This window comes from Nanorana parkeri, unplaced genomic scaffold (genome assembly GCF_000935625.1).
Source record: "Nanorana parkeri isolate BGI_ZX_2015 unplaced genomic scaffold, ASM93562v1 scaffold12, whole genome shotgun sequence".
Taxonomy (NCBI): Eukaryota; Metazoa; Chordata; class Amphibia; order Anura; family Dicroglossidae; genus Nanorana; species Nanorana parkeri.
The window spans coordinates 1,394,182-1,400,181 of NW_017306280.1; the positions used below are offsets into that span (position 1 = coordinate 1,394,182).

Consider the following 6,000-nt stretch of genomic DNA (forward strand, 5'->3'; position numbering starts at 1 on the left):
AAATGTGGATTATAACATGGGTGCAAAAAAAAAAGGCCTCGGTCATTAAGGGGTTAAAAACCCTACCAACCCTGTTTCTGATGCTTCACTCCCTTTGCATAAAGAGGCCGTGTTGTGCTATTTAGTGAAAGATTCATTATTCTGCATATGATTGGTCAAAACAAAGAATGACACTTGACTTGCAAATGGTTAAACGAATTGGCGTCGCCAGCAAACCAGGAAGCGTTAACAACGTGTTAGATTCTCGATAACCTGGCCTTCATTCTGGACCTGTGATTTCTCCCTCAATGAAAGTGTTCATTGATGGAATGCAGAATATAGCCGCTCAAACCGCTTGTCAGCTCATTCACCTTCCTAACAGAGCGGCTTCTGTGCAGCCATCAGGCTTCAAGCAGCCGTTATTGCTCTCTGCAAGATCTCTCTGGCGCTGCCTTAGCAGTTATGGTTTGAGGTGCGTGAGACATGAAGGTGCATAATAAAAGGCCTGTGTGGATTCTGCGGAGGGAGGTGGGGGCAGGTGTCACAGCGCGCAGCAGGAGCCACACTGGACCTTTTGTTCATTTAGCCGGTAGAGAAAATGGGAGGCTGAATAAAATTAGAAAACGTGTTGTTGATCTTGTGCACGGTTCATTCTAAATATTTAGCTGAGGGTCACATTTATTTCCGTAGTGGAACAGCAGCGTTTGCTTCTGGAGAACAGAAACATTGTTCTTTGTATTTTACACACCGCTCCCCACCCTTCTGTGGCTTTCCTGTTGACGAAGAGTCCGGGGGCACGCTAGGCTGCCTAGATGCTTTCTAAGCAGAGTCCAGGTGTGAGTGACTGCGATCTAGAGATTGCCATCATTCATTGTCATTGTACTGCAGGCTTCATTAAAGGAGGAACTCTATCTTACTCAGCTGCTTTCCAACAATACAGAAGTGTTAGAGCTACGAAATTGCCATTTTTCTGCCATCCTGTTGATGCCGAATTGCCGCCAGCGACAGGATCACTATTTTGCCGTGGCCCTTACCCTTTCATCTCCTCGGTGGGTTGTAAGCCTTCCTTTTTGATATAGTATTATACCTGGGGAAATTAACTTTCAGATACATTCTACAGCACTAACTTACAATTTGTGCTCAGTAAAAATACACTATAAATCCCTTTTACACCTTTTTTGGCTGGTTTTAGAGGGATTATTTTCTAGTCTTACAATCTAGCAACACTGGTCCCCTCTAAGGCCAAGTACAACATGCATCGGGTGTTACCCCGTACCCGGTTAAACCATATGTTGGCCTGTATTTGTAAACTCTTTAAAGTATCAGACAAAGTGCATGTATCCTTTTTGCCCCCTCCCCTGACCTAACAGATCCCCTTCTCCACAGATGTGTACTTGCCAAGATCCAGCACCTGAGGCCTTCCATGTTTGTTTACATCCTATGCCGAATTTCTCTCTCTACTGGCCATGCCTGCTCAGTAGAGCCCCATAAAAGTCTATAGAGGTCTACTGCACAGGCACAGCCGTGTGGGTGGAGTTTGTTAGGTCAGTGGAGGGAGACAAAATTAATAAGTGCACTTTTTCTGAAAAGGCACTTAAACTTTAACCCCTTAAGGACCAAGCTTCAGATGCTTGTCTTTCAGTTAAGGTAAAGCAATTTTTGGTGTGTGTGTTCAACTGCAATTTACATCTCTCTCATTAATTGCACCAACACATATTATTATATACCGTTTTTTAAAGGACAAAAAAGGGCTTTAATGTGATTGTGACATATGCATATATAAATATTCATTTAATGCTTGACGGAAGCTTAAACCCTTAAGGACCCATGATGGAATTATTCCGCCATTCATGGGTCCTTATGGCACGGACAACCATAACGGAAAAATTATTTAATTGATTCTTAAGGGGTTATAGCATATCGTCTAAACCCAAAAACAAAAATGGAATCCTTTTAGATGAGGTGGCTGCAAGTGGGAAGCCATGGTGATCACCAATGGTGGACTTTAAACATGTCTGCCTTTGTCCATCTTCATTGCACAGAGTGTGATGGGATTGGTACTTTACAGATGGAAGATAACATTGTTTTATATTTCCAGTTCAGTTTACAAGAAGTGACATGGACATTGCATTTCTGGCAGGTTTATTTTTTTTACTTGTTTCAAATGTTCTTTAGGTAAAATTGTTGTTCTTGGGTTTAATTATCCTTTAATGGGATGGGTAAGGGAGATCTATTAAAGTGTGTCTATACCCAAAACTCTTTATAGTTTTGGACAGAGTGGGGCAGGATTGGAGGTTGTGTTGGAGAGATTCCTTCACTTCCTGTATGATGGAAAGGAAGTGAGGTCAAACCTTTCTAAGAGCAGCACAGACGGAAGTAAACATGTTTGTGTAATGCTAGAACCTCTGGAACCTCTGTCAGCTATTCCCTGATTTTTCCCTCATTTCCTGTCCAGTAAAACATCCCCAAAGCAGGGAAATTTCTCTTAACAGGGTCTCGGATAACAATATAACCCAACAGGCTCTATCCTTTCCCGGTCTATCCGATACAAAAAGATTGGGTATAGATACATTTGTTTAAAGAAGACCTCTGGGCAAAATTTGTGTTAACCCTTGCTGTGGGGCTACCCCTGCACCTCAAAGGTCAAGTGCTTGTTTTGGTCTAGTTATACTCACCTGATCGTCCAAGCCAGCTTGCTTTTAGATCGGTCCTTCCTGCCTCTTTTCCCCCTCCGCTGCAGCAGTCTAAGGTCCACGAGTCATCACGTTCTATTTATAGCATATAGGACATGAGGATGCAAATGAGTATAAGTTTGTTATTTTCCTCCCAAGACCAATACTAACAGTTAGTCCTCCCACTGCAAGGGTTCATAAAACTTTTGCCCGGAGTTCTTTGGCATAGACGCTCTGGTTGGAGTGAGAGACCTAACCCTTTACTTAGCTTGTGTATATTGGAAGCCAAAGAGATTTTGTACAAATGGGGACAGGGAGTGGTCTGCCTGTTTAGGGATGTAAGCGCAAGCTCACTTATGATGTTTCCAATCCCCAAGTATTAATTGCCGACCTCCTGTCAGCTATCTTTCTTTAGATATAAACCTGGAACACTTTTTAATATATATTTGAATTGCAGAAAGTGAAATATTCAAATAAGAAACCTTCCAGGCCTGTCTTAGGAGCAGCTTGTCCCTAACCCACAAATCTCATTAGTTTGGGTCCAGTGATCTGAACAGCTTTTGCTGTAGTCAGCAGATCTGCAGCATCTAGAGTGGTGAGGAACCTGCGGAGCACAGCAAATGACTCTGTGTCTTTTTTGACGGTTTTATGGTCTAAAAATATGAGTGCTCTAAACTGCAGTGTGAAATCCAGAACTGGCTGTGCTAGACCTAGCCTCATGTCCTGCCAGCCAGTTCGCCAACCATTGAAAATGTTTGCCAGCACTTTTCAGTCTTCTGGAAGAATGCCAGTGTGATTAATGGCAAAATCTAGTGTTTTCAGTGCACTTGCATTTTGCGTAATTGCTTTGACTTTACCTGAAGATAATTTTTTTGATGCATTTTGTAAGCTGTCTTTTTACTGTCTATATGTATATGAAGCAGTGCAGTACATCTAGTTAATAGGTTATGCCTCATAAAGTAAACCAAAGACTTCCTTTACCCTCCATGAGAAAGCCAAATCCTCCTTCATTTGTGTCTCAGATGCTCCCCTTCCTAGACACTGCAGCTCACAGTGGGAGGGTTTTGACAACAGAGGCAGTACAATCCAGAAAGCAATGAGAAGAACTAGGTGTGGCCAGATGCTGATTGTCAAGTCGAGGTTCGGATGAGTATAAATATATATTTTTTTTTAACCAAGACACAATGGAGCACTCAACCCTCGGGAGTGCGGGGGTAGCCCCACTGCAAGGGTTAATGTTTTTTCCACCGATGTTCTTGAAGTGTTGCCGCACATGTTTTTTCTAATGGGATGCCGTAGTTTTACCTTACCCTCCACCTTCCCACTGCCAAACATTCATCTTTGCTAAGTTGTTCCACTGCTCTGTCTGTTGTGCTGCCAGCAGAAGCTGCCCTGAAAAAAAAGCTACTTGTCCAAGGACTAAAGTTGGCGCCCAATTAACACGTCCCTCATGACAATCTACATACTTGCTTGATACAAAAAATAATCTTAACCAAAACTGTATTTAACAGTGCTAATTTGCAAGCGGAATTGAGAATACATGGCACAGGGCAGCACTGGATGGCAGTATGGGGTACAGATAGTACACGCGTACCGGCGGAGGGGAAGGACTGCATGTCCCGAGCGATAGAAATTCCATACGCCTGTGTGGGTGTATATATGTATGCAAGTGTGTGTGTGTGTGTATATACACACACACACACACACACACACACATATATGCACATGTTGCGGGTGGTCTCTTAGGGCGCTATCCAAGCAGAGGTGGTCTGCTTGGATAGCGCATTGAACAAAGGTAGCAGCTTCAGTAATGACGGATGGTTATCTTAGTATGATGCCACATTCAGGGCAGTGATCACTTTTACGGTACTAAGCATACATTTGCATTGTATTTATATATTCGGTCACGGGTGTTGGATACCCTCTGTACTTGTGTGCAGGATCTCGTGTTTTCACCTAAAGTGTCTTGAAGTTTTCAGGCTTACGTCTCTGGAACAAAATTTTTTTTCATTAAGGCTGTTTTTTTGTTTTTTTTTTAAAGGAAGAGAGGCTAAGTGCAGTTCTCCAATATTCACATAATTAACTGTGAGTGAATTGCTGTCTCTTAAAATGAATTGGACTTTGGTGGATAGGAAGTATAGTAATCATGTGAGTGGAAGACTCTGATTTCAGAGGATGTCTTACATGTCCTGTATTAAAAACAATGGAAAATGTAATTACTTTTTTAGCGTCTTGGGTAGATAAACATCACCTCAGTGTAGGAGTCGTACTCAGAAGAGATGTTTTGTAACTGCCTACATATATGGCTGCATTAAAACAAGGCTTCTTTCAATAATTCTGGGCACTGCTCCAGGGAAGGCTGAACTGTAAAGGGATGTCTTTGCTTAGTTGTTCCTGATGTTCTTTGTGACCCCTCAATGGCTGTCCATGTACTGAGCTTAGTATTACAGAAAATGTTCTTGTTAAATGATAATGTTAAAGTTTATTTAAAGGTGCAGATTATGCTTAAAGAGAACCTGTCAGGCTGTCACGGTAGCAATGGACCTGAAACTGTTGACGCGTCTTTAAATGTTTGAACTCTAGGGATGTTATGCTCATACTCTGCTCCCTACTTTACAGTGCTACACATGCATGTGCTTTACTGCTGCTTCACACAATGCAAAGTGGCCATACACGTAAAGATTTATTTCTGTACCTGCAGCTATTCCCATACCCGAACAGTGAATGCAGTTGCAAATGCGCATCAACATGTGCACAACGCGCACATAACTGCACGCTGAACACGCACATACAAATGTGAAAAAAACTATGCCACCTGGGTGTGAACCTGGCCTATAGTAGACAATGAAATAGCAGCTCAAATATACACAGAGTGGCCAGACTATTATGACCACCCCATCAGTAGTTTGTTGGGCCGCCTCGTGACTCCACGAGATGTTGAAAGGTGATGCGAAGAATCTGACACTGCACTGTTGCCCTTCTGTTGTCTTGTACCAGTCTTGCCACTCTCCGTTCTGCCCTAACATTGACTAGTCGCTGACGGCCACAATTCGCACGTTCAGACCCAGATTTTCGGCTGACAGTCCAGTCTTTAAACACTTTAACAATGAGTCCCTCTAGAACATTTAACACATTCTGCTGTTTTGCTGATACTCGCTCCATGGCTCCGAGCGCCAACAATCATCCCACGTTCAAAGGCTGTTAAATCACGTTGTTTACCCAAATCTTCAGATAAAAATCACTTCTACTGTCGTGGTAAACAACCTGTTTCCCTATTTATAATGGTCTGGCCCTCTAGCAACTTCAGCTGGAAATTATAGCTAATTATAGCTAATTTGCCTACAAACGT

At 42.6% G+C, this 6,000-nt stretch overlaps 1 protein-coding gene across 1 annotated transcript in view; it reads left to right on the plus strand.

Annotated features, from left to right (window-relative positions):
• BRF1 (BRF1, RNA polymerase III transcription initiation factor 90 kDa subunit) overlaps positions 1–6,000 on the plus strand; it is a 295,119-nt gene that overhangs the window by 59,989 nt on the left and 229,130 nt on the right. The gene's annotated exons all lie outside the window — the stretch shown is intronic.